The sequence below is a fragment of the Papio anubis genome, chromosome 9, assembly GCF_008728515.1.
Source record: "Papio anubis isolate 15944 chromosome 9, Panubis1.0, whole genome shotgun sequence".
In the NCBI taxonomy this organism is placed as follows: domain Eukaryota; kingdom Metazoa; phylum Chordata; class Mammalia; order Primates; family Cercopithecidae; genus Papio; species Papio anubis.
Window position 1 is genome coordinate 84,524,043 of NC_044984.1, and position 16,623 is coordinate 84,540,665.

A 16,623-nucleotide genomic window follows, 5' to 3' on the forward strand; every position below is an offset into this window, starting at 1 on the left:
TGTTGTATTGTAGTATATCTTTTTTTTAGATCTAGCAGTGTTTCCTTTATAAATGCATATGTTCCAGTGTTGAGTGCCTATGTATTTAGAACTGTTATGTTTTCCTGATAGATTGGTATTTTTATCATTGTATTCATTATATTGTGAACCTGTTTGTCTTTTTTGATTTTTACTGTTTTTGACTTAAAAGTCTGTTTTATCTAAGTATAGTTACTGCTGCTCGCTTTTGGTTTCCATTTGTGTGGAGTATCTTTTGTCTCTCCCTTTATTTTGAGTCTATATGTGTTTTTACAGGCAAAGTGAGTTTCTTGTAGGCAGCATACCACTGGATCATTAAAAAAAATTTATCCAACCAGTTTATATCTTTTTAGTGAATAATATAATTCATATTTGTTTAGGGTTAATATTGATGCCTATGTTTTGTTCCTGTCATATGGTTTAATTATTTTCTGGTTGTTTTTTATACTCCTTTTTCCTGTCTTTTTCTCTTATTGCTTGTCCTTGTGGTTTGTTGATTTTCTGTGGTGGTACCATTTGAGTCCATTCTGTTTCTAATTTGTGTGTTTGCTATATTTGTGAGTTTTACATTGTTGTGTGTTTTTGTGATAGTAACTGGCATCCTTTCACTTTCAGGTTTAGGACTCCCTTGAGCATTTCTTGTAAGGTAGGTCTAGTGGCGAATTCTCTCAGCACTTGCTTTTCTGGGAAAGAATTTATTTTTCCTTCAATTATTATAGATAATTTTCTTGAATATAGTCTTTGGGTGGCAGTTTTCTTCTTTCAGCACTTTTATTATATCTTCCCATTCTCTCCAGGCCTATAAGCTTTCTGCTAAGAAGTACACTGTTAATCTGATGGGTGCTCCCTTGTAGGTGAGTAGATGCTTTTCTCTTGCAGTTTTTAGAATTTTATCTTTGTCATTGACTTTATGCAGTTTGACTATAATGTGACATGGAGAAAACCTTTTTGCATTGTACTGTTTAGGAATACTGAAACTTCTGTATCTGGATGTCTGAATCTCTTGCTAGACTTGGTACTTCTTAATTTATTATTTCACTAAATAGGTTTTGAAAACCTTCCATTCTCTCCTCGCTTTTGGAGATGATGATAACACATATATTTGGTTGCTTTATGATGTTCCATATAGCATGAAGAATTTGTTCAGTTTTTAAACTCTTTTGTCCTTAGTTTTGTCTGGGTGGGTTATTTAAAAAGATCTGTTTTCAAGTTCTGAGATTGTCTTTTTTGCTTGACCTAGTCTATTGTTGAAGTTTTGTGTGTATTTTGTATACACGTGTCATTCAAGGAATGCCTCATTTCTAGAATTTTGTGTAGTTCCTTTGAAATCAGTGTCTTTGGTAAATTTCTCATTCATATCCTGAATGTTCTGCATTTGTTTTCTTTGTATATTTATTCTTAATTATCTTGTTTCTCCCTTAGCTTCTTTAGTTTCACAATTTTGAAATTCTTTTTGGCGATTTCTTGAATTTCCTTGATTGGAATCTATTTTTGGGGAATTATGGTGTTCCTTTGGAGGTGTTATATTTCCTGAATTTCATGCTTCCTGTGTCCTTCTGTTGATGTCTATGCATCTGGTGTAATAGTTGCTTCTTTCAGTTTTTTGAATTTGATTTTATAGGGGAAAATTTACCAATGCTATATAGCGTTGGTAAGGTATGGCACTTTGACTAATTCTGCATGCAACTGGTAGTGTAATTTCTTATAATTCTTTTTTCTGTAAACAACATCAGTGGTATCTGTGATTTCCTCAATGGTTTAGGATGTAATTATTAGTGGAGGTCATGGTGAAGTTTTGCTTGGGACAGGGATGCCACATTTGCCCATCTTTGTTGGGCTGACAAGCAGAGGCAGCAATAGGCAGAGTTTGCCTGATTTGGGGCCCCAGGGTGGCATATGCTGGTGCTGGTATTAGTGGGACCAGGTGGGCTAATTCTTGGGTCTCCAGATGGTGTGCTTGGATACTGGTATTGGCAACTGTGGGCTGGGCATGTAAGTGGATTCCCTGGTCCTTGGGAAGTCAGCATGCTATGGGTAATGGCAGTAACAGTTGTGAAATGACCCTCTGGGTCCTAAGTGGCGTGCACTGGTGTTTTGGTGGCTGTGGTGTGGAATTGCCATCCACGGTGCTAGAATACAGCTTTGACTCTCTTGCTCTCTACAGCAGAGTTCAGGTGGGTAGAAGAGCCCACTCATGGTTTGGATTACTACAATGGAAATGTGAACTGCTGACATTCTCTCAATGATGCTTCCCCTGAAATGCCTAGCTCCTCTGAGCTCCTGGCTGATGTTGGAGGAGCTGGCTGCTTGCTTTTTTCTCCTCCTGTGCCTTAGGTGTTTCCTGTGACTTGTCTCTTGAACTATAGTGTTTTCTCCTGGATGTTCTATTTGAGGTATGGTTGTCTATTTATAATTTTTGTTCTTTCTGGGAATGATTGGGGGTATCCACTGTCTCTACTCAGCCATCTTTCACACTGAAAATCTTACACAGAAAATCTTTGCTCCTAATAACATTCTTAACATTAGCATAATTACTTATTAACTTTATGCAACTACATATAAAATCATATCAAAACTAGTAAAGTTTCAAATTTATTTAAAGCTCTATTTGTTTATGAAAATTATTCTATCAATAATTTTCTGTCAAATTACTGTGCTCCCAAATGACATGTAACATTTGTTTTCCTTATTTGGCTATGACATCCTTTTTTTTTTTTTTTTGAGACGGAGTCTCGCTCTGTCGCCCAGGCTGGATGTTTCCATTTGGTTTTCATTCTTAGGGTTTGTTTTTTTCTTTTATATTGATTTTGGAATATGTTAACATTTTTAGGCTTCTAAAATAAAAGCATACAACAAGGTATCTTAAGAAAAGTCTTCTTTCCTCCTGACTGACTTCTCTTGCTTCTCTGTATCCTTACATGTAATCACTTTAGTTTTGGTTTTCCTCAGTAGGATTTCTTTTTGCAAATATAAGCACCTATGCACATTCATATTTGTGTCTTTTTACTTTCTTTTCAAGACATTAATATATTCTTATTCATCTGGATTTTTGCTTTTTTCACTTAAAAATACACCCTGAAGATCATGTCATGTCAATAAAAATTGTCATCCCTGCTTTTCATAGTGGTATAGAATGTTATTGTGTAAATGTAATATAGTTTATTCATCCAGCTCTCTATTGCTAGACATTTAAGTTCTTTCCAATATTTTGTTACTGCAAATAATGCCATAATCAATAATTGTGTATAAAAGATTTTTCTTTTTCTTTGTAGCCAAAGACAGTTTGGATTATTGCTTGGAAATAAGATTGCTGGATCAAAGTGCATAATGAAATATTTTTAGCTATGCAAGCTAAACATTTTTCCATCAAAAACTTGTATTACTTTATATTCTTATCCAAAATATATGACATTGACTATTTATCCATGACCAACACAGATGTTGTTAAACTTGAATTTTTTAAATCTGATGGTGACAAATAGGAATTTGTATACAATTTAATTTGTATTTTCCAATTAATAGTTTTATTAGTCAGGGTTCTCTTAGAGAATTAGTAGGATATATATAAAGGGGAGTTTATTAAGTATTAACCTACATGATCACAAGGTCTCATAATAGGCTGTCTGTAAGATGAGAAGCAAGGAGAGTCAGTCCAAGTCTCCAAACTTAAGACTTGGAGTCCAATGTTCAAGGGCAGGAAGCACCCAGCATGGGAGAAAGATGTAGGCTGGGAGGCTAGGCCCATCTCTCTTCTTCACGTTTTTCTGCTTGCTTTATATTGGCTGTAAACTGATTAGATTGTGTCCACCAGATTAAGGGTGAATCTCCCTTCCCCAGACCACTGACTCAAATGTTAATCTCTTTTGGCAACACCTACACAGACACACCCAGGATTAGTACTTTGTATCCCTCAATCCAATCAAGTTGACTCTCAGTGTTAACAATCACAATAGTTGATTGCCTTCTCAGGTGATTCAGAATCATTTTCATTTTTTCTTCTTTGAATTTCCTTGCCATATATTTTCCCCATGTTTATATCAATTTATTTGTTTCTTCTTCATTTTTAAGAGTTAAAAAATGGGTAATTAACTTTATTTATCACACAAATTTCAGGTAACATTTTTCCTCAATTATTTTGTTTTTGCTTTGTCTATGGTGTTTTTCCTCCATAGACAATAAAAAATAACTTGTACATTTTTTAATCAATTTTTTGTTTGTTTTTCTGATGTTGGACATAGTTTAAAATATTTTCTCCAACTTCCAGTTATGAAAGAAATTGCTTATGTTTTTCTCCAAAAATTTGTTTGTTTTTTAAAACCTTTTCAGGTCTCTAATTCACTTGGAATTTATTGTAGTATTTGAAGTGAAATATGGATCTAAATTTACCTTTTTTGCCTCTAAATATTGTCTGGTTGACTCATTTTCTTAATATCTTTACTTTCCGCTACCTAATAGGTCAGAATACACACACACACACAATACATGTGTGCATATATATATATATACACACAAACACACACACACACACTTTATCTTATAGTATATGTATATACATAATATTTCTATTTCTTAGTAGTTACATTGAAATTTCATTTTGCATTTTGTAAATAACCAATTATATTTGAGTAAAAACAACATATAAAAAATTGCAAAAATCATATGATTGTGGAAGTGTTTCTAAATGCTCCAAATCATTGCCAACCATTTGTATTGTTACCTTAAACTTTTCACTATTCTTATGAAGTATAGTAGTATCTCTTTGTAATTTTAACATGTTTCATTAATGCCAAATGAGGCCGAGCAACTTTTCTTGTATTTATATTTATTTGGAGATCTTCTTTTGAGAAATGCTATTGCATCCTTAGGGAAAGTCTCTGTCTTATCGATTTGTGGGCTTTTCCTCTTTTTAAAAAATACTTTGGATATTTGTTGGTTACATGAACTGCAAACATGTTTTTGAATGTGCTCTGTTGTTCATAATTTTGCTCAGTGTTGTCTTTTGCTAAACATTTGATAAAGTTTCTAAGTTTCATGAAATTAAATTTATCATGCTGGTTCCTTATGGATAGTGCTTTTTGTGTTCTTGCAAGAAATGTTTGTTTGCCCCAAATTAGTGCAAATATTAAATCTTCAGATGAATAAAAATAGAGAGACTTCCCTACCAATTACTTATATAAAGTAATTTTGAATAATATAACTTCAGGAAAAAGAAAAAAAAAGCCCAACAAAATGGCAGTCCGAAATACAAGAATTAATGATCCACAAATAAAATTGTTAATTGGAATGAAACCTTAACAGACATTGCTGTATAAAATATGAATAATCTCTAGTTTGTAGGATAAGAAAAGAACACTAAAATAATGAAAAATGATATCATGTAAATATGCAGGGAGTTATTAGTGTTAAAATATATTGAGTGGCATGGGGACTAAAATAGTATTTAACTTTAGATTTTGTTAAATTAATTATGATTTAAAAAAAGAAAAGCTGGGTAATAAATAACTTCTGAAGTTCTAAAATAAAACAATGCATATGCTCTGACCACAGTGGCAGAGTTAGAAATCAAGCCATATACTTTTAAAAAACTCATTGGGCGAAGAGGAAATCACAGTGGAATATCTCAAACCAAATGAAATGAAGATCTGACATAAAACCATGAGTGACAGAACTTAGACAATAACTTATAGATCTAAATGCAGATATAAGATATAAGAAAAGAAAAGACACAATTAACTGTCTATCTCAAAAAGTCAGGGAAAGAACAGAAAAATAACTTCCCTCCTCCCAAAAAACAAAATAAATAATAATGTTAAAAGTACAAATTGATGAAATAAAAGGCAAATATACGATAGACAGTACAAAAATAAAAATATTCAGGATTTTGAAAAGATTAATGAAATTGCTAAAACTCAAGTAAGACTTAAAAAACACGGTAGGCACAAATAGCCAATTTTAGTGCTTTAAAAAAGGGAAATCACTCTGGATTCTGTAAGCATTAAAAATATATGCAGATGATGTTTTAATAAGCACATTGTAGGACAGCAGGTAACCTTACGTAAGTCATTTTACATTGAAAGCTGTTTTGAAACATAATCTATTTAAGAAAATGCTTCAACAAGGGAAAGTTGAAAAAATAAGAAATATTTGTTTTGGAAAATATTCTCTCTTTAATAAGGAAAAACAGCTTTACTTAGCTACCAATAAAGGAAAATGAGTTATTCTACATTGTTGAATTTTCAGAGATGGAAAATGGCTGCTTGAAGTGCCAAAATTAATATTTTCTATTTTTATTTGAAATATTTCAGAAATGTGTTATTCTATTTCATGTCTTTGCTTTCCAAAAAATATTTTAAAATTCTCATCTACAGCAATGTTTAAATGATTTTATAAGAATTCAACTACCCTCCACCTGTGTAGATTCCATTATTACCATTTTATGATATGATCTTTAACATATATTGATTCATCTATTCCTCTATCAGTTTGACAATTAGGGCTTCTTAATTTTGGTTTATTTCAAAATAAATTACAGACATCAGTATACTTCCCATCAAATATGTCAGCATATTTATCATCTCCTATTTGTTTTTATTTTGAGGTAAAATTTATATGCAACAAAATCCACAAATCTCAAGTGTACGTTTGCTAATTTTTTACTAATGTATGTACTCATGCAACTCAAATCCCTATAAACTTATGGAATATTATAATTACCCTGAACATTCCATTACAACCTTTCCTGCTCATCCTCCACCCTCAACCCACCCAATGGCAAAATGTTTAGTTTTTTGCCAACACATATTATATTTATTATTATTTATATTATGTTACATTATCAAATATGTTTAGCTACATTTTCAAGGTTGCTTTGGTAATTTTAGATCTTTAAAATTTGTATTGTACAATCCATTTGTTAGTTTCTATAAAAAAGTTCATGGGGATTTCATCAAAGGAGATAAATAAACACATGAAAAAATTATCTACATTTTAATTTTATCAATAGAGAAAAATAAATTAAAACCACAATGAGATACCCTTATATAATTCACGAGAATGGCTAAAATTGAGAAATATGACAACTCCAAAAGTGGTGAACTTTGATTCAAGTAGAATTCATAGACTATCGGTATAAAAGAGCAACTAATTTTGGAAAAAGGTTTTGAACAAAATTAAACACACATTTAACCTGTGATCAGAAAGGTCATCACAAAAGCAATGAAAGGAAAATATGTCTTCACAAAAATATGTGTTTAATAATGTTCATATCAACTTTATTTATAATAGCCAAAAATCTAGAAATAGCTAAATCCAGAATATTTGGAAAAGTTATCCATCAGTAAGATAAAAGATAAACACATTGTGGGTATATTCAATGGAATACTTCTCAGCAATAAAAAGGAACAAATTACTGATATACATATGGGCATGAATCAACCTCCAAAACTTTATGCTGAATCATGGATGAAGCATACCAACTGAATGGTTTTCTTTTTATGCAAAACTTTATATAGTAGCATTTAAAAATTTTTCTTTTTTTTTTTAATTATTATTATACTTTAAGTTGTAGGGTACATGTGCATAACGTGCAGGTTTGTTACATATGTATACTTGTGCCATGTTGGTGTGCTGCATCCATCAACTCGTCATTTACATCAGGTATAACTCCCAATGCAATCCCTCCCCCCTCCCCCCTCCCCATGATAGGCCCCGGTGTGTGATGTTCCCCTTCCTGAGTCCAAGTGATCTCATTGTTCAGTTCCCACCTATGAGTGAGAACATGCGGTGTTTGCTTTTCTGTTCTTGTGATAGTTTGCTAAGAATGATGGTTTCCAGCTGCATCCATGTCCCTACAAAGGACACAAACTCATCCTTTTTTATGGCTGCATAGTATTCCATGGTGTATATGTGCCACATTTTCTTAATCCAGTCTGTCACTGATGGACATTTGGGTTGATTCCAAGTCTTTGCTATTGTGAATAGTGCTGCAATAAACATACGTGTGCATGTGTCTTTATAGCAGCATAATTTATAATCCTTTGGGTATATACCCAGTAATGGGATGGCTGGGTCATATGGTACATCTAGTTCTAGATCCTTGAGGAATCGCCATACTGTGACCTTTATTTAATTTTATTGCCATGTTGCAAGAACTGGAACCTTTAGTACAATTTCAGATATAACTTATGAGATAGGCATTTTTTTGCCTTACTATCAAACTTATAATAAAAGCATTCAATCTTTTACCATTAAGTATGATGTTACCTGAGAGTTATGTTTTGTTTTTTAAATCAATTTGAAGAAAGCTTCCTCCATGGCTTGCTTAGTGAGAGTCTTTACTATGAATGGGTGTCGAATTTTGTCAAATGCTTTTTCTGCATTATTGAGATAATCGTGTAATTTTTGTCTAGTCCATTAATGTGTTAAATTTAAGTTGATAAATGTTAAACTGGCATCATATTTCTTGAGTAAACTCTACTTGGTCATTATCCTTTTATAGCTTACTGGTTTCAATTTGCTATGATTTTGCTAAGTAGCAACTATTTGTGAGGAATATTGATTTAGAACTTTTAAATAATAGCTTTATTGTCTTCTCTATGTTTTGATAGTGTTTGTATAAAACTGGTGATACTTAGTTTTAAAATGTTTACTAGAATTCAACATTGAATGTATCTGAGCTTGAAGCTTTTTGGTAAAAATTTTGATAAAAAATTAATTTTTAAAAATAGATATATGGATACTCAGATCTCCTGTTTCATGTTGTAACCATTTTGGTGGGTTGTATTTTTTCAGATAACTTGTCTTTTTCATTTAGGTTGTCAAGTATGTTAGTATAAAAATTTTGTATTACTCTCTTATTTTTCTTTTAATTTCTATAGAATATGTACTGATAGTTCCTGTTTCATTCTTTATATTGGTAATGTGTCTTCTGTCTTTTTATCTTGTATATTTATCTTGTCAAACTTTTCAAATAATCAAATTTCAGATTTGTTATTTTTTCTAGCTTCTTATGTTGGACTCATAGGTTATTGATTTTAGACATACTGTCTTTACTAATGGGAACATTTCCTGTTAAACAACTCCAAACACTAACTTAATCCATCAATTTTTGATAAACTATATTTTTGTTTCCTTAAATTCAAAATGTTTTATAATTTTCCCCTAATTACTTCCTTGACCAATTGATTGTTTAGAAGTGTTTTCTTTAATTTTTAAATACTTGGCATTATTTTAGATAATTTTCATTATTCATTTTGCATTTAATTTCATTGTGGCTGGTAAACATACTCTACAAATTCAATTTCTTTAAATTTATTGAGACTTGCTTTATGGTTCTGCATATGTTTCTGTCACAACAAATATACCATGTACACTTGAAAACAAGAATGATCCTGCAATTCTAGGGTATAGGGAGCTATAAGTATCAACTAGATCAAGGTGGTTAACAGCTTTGTTCATATCCCGTATGTGTATTTTGATTTTTTTGTTGTTATTTTTCTATTAACTGCTGGAATCTCCTTCTATGATTTTTGACATGCTTATTTCTCCTTTTCATTCTTTCAATTTTATCTTTATAAATTTCAAATCTCTGTTATTATGTTTTTACACATATATGGTTATTCTCTGCTTGATGAACTGACCATTTTATCATTGTGGTGTAGCCCCCTTTTTCTCTGGTAATATTATGTATCTTAAAGCTTATATTGTCCTATATTATTTTGGACCAATCATCCATCTTATGTTTATTTTCATAGTATATCTTTTGCCAGGTACCTACTCTAGACCTATTTGCCTTTATATTTAAAATGCATCTCTTGTTGACAGTGTTTGTTTATGCTTTTTAATCTGTTCTAATAATCTCCACTTTTTAATTGAAGTGCTCATTCTCTTTGACTTCTGTTATTGTCCGAGAGGCCACTAGAGCTTTCTAATTTTCTTTCTTTTTTTCTCTGCATTCTTCAGGTTGAATATTTTCTATTAATTTATTTTTCTATTCAGGAATTATTTCCTATGTTATCTTCATTATGTTATTAATCCCATCTAGCTAATATTTCTTTTATCTTTTGTGTTTTGCAATTCTAGAATTTCTATTTTTAATATAGTTTATATTTCTCTACAGAGGTTTCTTCATTATAAGCATTTCTCTTTTACCTTAATAAGCATAGTTACAAGAAGTTCTTAAAACTTCTTGCCTTGTAATTCTAAAATTTGAGTTATCTCATAATAGTCTTGATTGTCTTTCCTCATGAAACAAATCAGATTTTGGGATTTTTCACATTTTCCTGGATCTTCATATGTCAAATAATTTTGGGTTGTATCATAGATATTTTGATGATCTATTATGAAGTCTATGGATTCTGTTATACTATGTATTTCTTCAGAGTACTTTTGTTCTTGTCTTACTGGGCAATTAACTTTTTAGGAATCAAACTATAAACTTTATTTTATAGGTGGGAGCTCAGATCATGGTTCATTTTTAAAAATCTTTACCTGGAATGTTTTAAATCTGTTCTAGGCATGCATGGCTTATTGGTCAGATAATTGCGAAGATTTACACACAAAATTTGAAATTCCAGCTCTCTAGAACTCTTCTTTCTGGGATTATTCTCATTTTCCTTTGATAAATTGATTTATCTAAATCTTCAGGTCAGAAAAACTACAGATTTTCTATTGGTATTTTTATGGCATTTTAATAGTGCATGCTATAAAAACCATCAGCTCATTTCTTGCAATCCATTCTTTCAACTTTCAAATTCCCTCCAGAATCTGCCTAATTTTTTTTTTATTCCCATGCATTCAAATAATGTTTTAAGAAATATTTTACTTAGAGTTTCACATGTTACCGTCAGTGGGGTCAAGTAAGATAGGAGCTTATTCAGGCTTATCAGTATAACTATCATCTCATGTACTCTTAAACTGTTAAACAAGAGTTTTGACCATATTCTAATACCATATTATACAATTCGGCAGAAGATTGATGTTTCCATGAACTGAGAAGATCTGCAACACTTGAGTTATGCATTAAATGGGCTCAGCTTTCTTTTGCCTTTGTTGTTGTTGCTTGGGATTCCTTTTCTAGAGATTTTATCTCTTCTACAATCCTGGACAACAGGAAAACTGGCACCCATCACCATTTGGATTCTTCATAGCTCAGATAACATAATGCCAACATGATTTGAGCTGTGTTTGAAAACGTAGTTAAAAAAAAAAAAAATCATGAGAAAAGTCCTGAAATGGTGCCCCTTGACTACGTGTGATTAAGTAAAATAATTTTGTAACAACTAAAATTCTTTATTTTTTTTCCTTATTAATTCCAGTTATAGTCTGGCCTTTTATGCTATTAGACAAAAGAACTTTGAGCAAGTCAAAAATGTTAAATCAACAAGTTTTGACTTTATTGATAAGTATATACGTTTTTCTTTTAAGATCGAGGCCAACTTTGTCTCCTTGGGAGAAACATTTTGTTATTAATGTTTACCTACTTAATCTACCTACTGTATTCATCTGTTAGCTATACTCTTAGAAAGATAAAAGAAATACAAAAATAATAATGAAAAATAAATCTTTGACACAAAATTCCCTTAGCCTATTCTTATTGAAATATGTTTTTGAATAAATTTTCATTCAAAATTTAAGGTAATGACTTTACCGAACTTTGTAGTGGTAAATAATAATAAACCAAAAAAATAAAAAATCTTTACTTACTAGCAAGCCTGTTGTCAAAATTGTTCCATAATACCAGCAAGGTTTTAGAGGAAAATTTATTCCCAATGTGGGCTAGTATTTTCCACAGGAAACAGTGGTTCAAGACTCATACTAATTTTGTCCATGGGAATTTAAAACAAGACACATTTTCGTGGTTTAGGTTACACATAGTCATTTGGAAGCCAAAACCCGACTTTAATATCCCCCAAAGAACCGTGATTTGAAAGGATTCTTTTTCTCAGGGTAGATACAGTTGTAAAAAAAAAGTATTACTTTTTTAAAAGTGAACATTCTAATTAAAATGAACACCAGCACATCAAGCTCCTTTAGAATTGTTCTAAAGGGAAATATTCTGTTCTAATTAATCTTTCATATAAATTTTTTTATTGCTGCTCTTTGATTCAACTGAGCATTTATATAATTTTGGAATAATAAATACCCATGATAAATGAGAGTCATTATACATTATTTTTTTAAGAAGTTGAAAGTCTTTGAATAGTACATTTTAAAAATGTAGGTTTTTAAAACAATTCCAAGCTTTCATGTTTTTGGAATCCTGTCCATAATTTTCTTGACAATTGTAATAAAAATATCATTAATATTTCACTTTAATGATATAGTGCTCTGGAATAAAATTATAATAGAACAAAATTTCTTCTGAAGAGCTGTACCACACCCCATAATCATGCTAAATGAATTCATTATGATTAGTTTTATGAGCCTCAGACACAAAATTAGAGTTTGGGTCATTCTAGAAAAGGAAATCATTTTTATTATTTTAAAAATGATATATTAAAATTTTTCTTCTATTGTTCCCTATAGGTCAATTTGGAAAATCCTGGTTTGTTATCACAGTGCTGCTTATTAACATATTTTCTAGTTCCTTCTTGAATGAAGTTTGAGAATTAATCTTGTAAGTGATTTCTTACTGTGTTCTGCTATTCTAATGAAACTCCCAAATTCAGATGTCTCTGATTTCAGTTCTATTCCCACATCATACTTTACTTCTCTTGGTACATACTATTGTAATGAATAGCAAAGGTCTCCTTTACTGAGAAGTTAAAAGACAATTAACTATAGATAAATATTCACAGAAACCTAAATAATATGCCAGCAGGTATAGAATTGCTTGCCTATATCTAAGGCAATTATCTGTTTCAGTGGAGACCAATAACTATCACCCCACCATCCCTACTGAAGACAGGAGAATGTTCCAGCCTTACCAAAACTGAGAATAAAGTAAGATGGTAATGGTGGAGGCAACAGAAGGGAACCACAGATAAAGAAATTGAAAGAAGACTGATTGATAGCATCATCATAAAATTTTGCCATCTATATGCCTCTGGCAGTTGCCTGGATTTTCACATTCACCTTCTGGCACTGGAAGAAGAGAGTATTTATATATTTTTACTTTATTGTTTTTAGTTATTTTGTGCCAGATTGGCTTTTTCTTCCATTGAGTCTGAGTTTATTTACAGAGTTGTCTAAAATATATTCTGAGTTTCCAAAACCTTTGCTTTGATTCAGAAACATTGACTGAGTGCCTGCTGTTGCCAGGCATATTGGCTGGCAAGAGGAGGAAGTCAAACATATAGTTGAGTACTTATGCGACAGGCACTATTCTAAGTGTCTTGTAAAGATACTTTCCTAGGAGTAGTATAATTGTTAGCATCTCTCTTTAATAGATGAGAAAGCTGAGGCACAGAATACCAAAAGTCACATGGTGTTAAGTGGATTTGGGCCCATGTACTCTCCTTGAAACGGGTGTACTGAATCTACTTACACTGTGGTGTAGCTCACAGATAAGATGCAGTCCATGCAGCTAAAAACCTCCCAAGTCCATCTCCCAAGATGCAATCCTTGCAGCTAAAAACCTCCCTCAGACATGGGAGGTTTTTAACTGCAATAATTGCTTTGCTCATATATTGAGCAAAGTACATTTCTTATATGTGCTTAAAAGGCTCAGTATGTGCCATAAAGGCTAAATATTTAATTCCGAGTGAGGGTTTCGCCTGTGTGATCCCATAGCACCTACATGTCACTTACTCCATCTGTATTCCCCAGAGAACTGTAAGCTCCTTGAGGGCGGGAGTCCTATCATGCATGCAATTATACTTCTATAGCGCCTGTGCAATGAATAAGTATTCCAATATCTATCTGGAGTTAGACTTGGCATCCAATCACTTTTTCTAGTTTAATGACTTGCTAATGGACATGCTACTGAATCTCTTGTGCTCTCTAAAATGAGAAAAGTACTATTTTTTTAAAATGAGGGCAATGTAAATCTACCTCTGATTTGTAGTGAACAGTAAACAAGATGAGATATGTAGAAAGCATGTCACATATATAATGTTCAATAAAATGTTCAATGCAACGTTCCATAAAAAAACCATTGGTTGCCTCTTTTGCAACATTTATTCAACAAATACTTATTTACTGAATAATCCCACACAATATTTATATTTCACCTGGTCTCCCGAGAGAGCTAGTATGCACAATAGTAACATTTTGTTTCTCTTTTGTTTTTCTCTTTTCCAGTTATGGGAGGAGGTCTGTTTCAAGGAGGGCAGGTCTATTCAAACCTACACCAAAGTTTGAGGAAGCTGAGAGGCTGAAGAAAGAGGCAGACAAACCCAGCTTCTTAGGAGAAAACACTTAACAGAGACTTACAAACAAGAGCTATATTTGTGTCTCCAGCAGTGGTGAGACAAGATGATGGATCCGCATGCCATTACCCCCCAGAACCAGGACTTATCTAACACACGGAAGGGGTTGCCAGAAGGGATGTATAGGACAACTGAAGTATAATAACTTCAAGATTGTTTGACCTAAGAACGGGATTTATGGTAAGTATCTAGTATTACACAAGGAACCATAGATAAACTGGAAATCCTAGAGGCCCTCCCAGAACTGGGGTTAATCAGAAGCCAACATGGTGGATTAGCATCCAAAGGAGACTTGCTTTAGCCTCTACAGAGTCTCAAAAACAATGAAATTCCCTTAAACTTTTGCAATCTCTTTACACATATGAAGAGATATTAAGCCAGGAGTATCTCCCATGCATTGCACAGACATAAAGCCCTAGCAAAAGCCCAGCTGCTCTACCCTTCCATATGTGTCCTGGGCTCTGCAGCATCACCATCATTGCCTGGTCTTCTCTCTAATTTCTCATTTTGTTCTGATTCCCAGTCTTAGGAATATCTAGACCTTGACAGAAATTTATATATATTTCATGTGCTTCACCTAAGGTGGTTTGCATTCTGTGTCACACATGTGTTCATAGGAGGTCACAGCCCTAAAAACAATAACCACTGATGGGGTTCAGGACACACTACACTAAAATATGCCACCTTGGCTTTGGAGCAAACAGCAGAAACAGGAAGATCACTCTCATCTTCCCCTTGCCCTTCTCCCCTTGTTAGAGTAGGTAATAGGCAGATATGAACAGGGCAAGAAAGGGCCCCCCTTCACAACCAGGAATGTCAGGCAACCATCAGGTAATGGTCAGGTGGTTGTTACACTGTCTCTCTAAAATAAAAGTTGGTCACAGCTGACACTAAGGAAAGGCAGTCTCTAAATAGATTGAAAAAACCTGAAACCAGTGATCAGCAGCTTTCTGATAAGATCTCAGGAGTTGGGTAAGTGGGCTCAAGCAGGCACACTAAGAGGCAAAAGTGTAGAGTTTAACTGGTACATGAACTTTTAGGGACATTCAACTGGTAAGGGAAGAACGCCTCAAGTGAGCATGTGCACAACTCCGGTGAACACACCATGCATGCAGTACCTCCCAAGTGCTGGCAGGCCACTGTGCATGCAGACAGCCCACCTCAAGGAAAGAATCTGGGAAGATGTAACACAAGACCCTGGCCAAAGGTCAAACTAGGCACTTGACTCTCTCAAGTCACCCACTTGGCTCTCTTCCAAGTGTACTTTACTTCCTTTTGAGAGGCGAAGCCAGCTGGGCTTCTGGGTTGGGTGGGGACTTGGAGAACTTTTGTGTCTAACTAAAGGATTGTAAATGCACCAATCAGCACTCTGTAAAAACACACCAATCACTGCTCTGTGTCTAGCTAAAGGATTGTAACTGCACCAATCAGTGCTCTGTGTCTAGCTAAACGATTGTAAATGCACCAATCAGCACTCTGTAAAATGGACCAATCAGCAGGATGTGGGTGGGGCCAAATAAGGGACTAAAAGCTGGACACCCAAGCAGCAGCGGCAATCTGTTTGGGTCCCCTTCCATGCCATGGAAGCTTTGTTCTTTTGCTCTTCACAATAAATCTTGCTGCTGTTCACTTTTTGGGTTCACACTACCTTTATGAGCTGTAGAACTCACCACAAGGGTCTGCAGCTTCACTCCTGAAGTCAGGGCGAGCACAAACCCACTGGAAGGAAGAAACTCTGGACACATCTGAACATCTGAAAGAAAAAACTCTGGACACACCATCTTTAAGAACTGTAATACTGCAAGGGTTCACGGCTTCATTCTTGAAGTCAGGAGACCAAGAACCCACTGGAAGGAATAAATTCTGGACACACTTTCATTCTTGCTCTGAAACTTTTTAATAAACTTTCATTCCTGCTCTAAAACTTGCCTCAGTCTCTCACTCTGCCTTATGTCCCATTGATCAAATTATTTCTTCTGAGGAGGCAAGAATTGAGGTTGCTGCAGAATGGTACAGATTTGCTGCTGCTAACGCCCTGAAGCAGGTCATAAAACCTTCATTCTAGAGGTGCCCCTGTACCCAATGAAAAGAAGTATTCTTATCCTTGAAGACACAGAGGTGCCAAGAAGAATCTGAAAAACAGACATTGTTGAAGTTCCCCAGTTTATTACCATTAGATCATACCTCCTTTGTCCAATCATACTTCCCATAACTGTCCACTTGTCATCAACCATAG

General features: G+C 33.6%; 1 long non-coding RNA gene across 1 annotated transcript; it reads left to right on the forward strand.

Moving 5' to 3' along the window:
* Positions 1-250: 250 nt before the first annotated feature.
* On the forward strand, positions 251-15,695 carry LOC108581066. The gene is made up of 4 exons (XR_001892857.3): positions 251-872; positions 12,544-12,634; positions 14,260-14,567; positions 15,428-15,695. It is a non-coding gene; the product is annotated as an uncharacterized LOC108581066 (long non-coding RNA).
* The last annotated feature ends 928 nt before the right edge of the window (positions 15,696-16,623 follow it).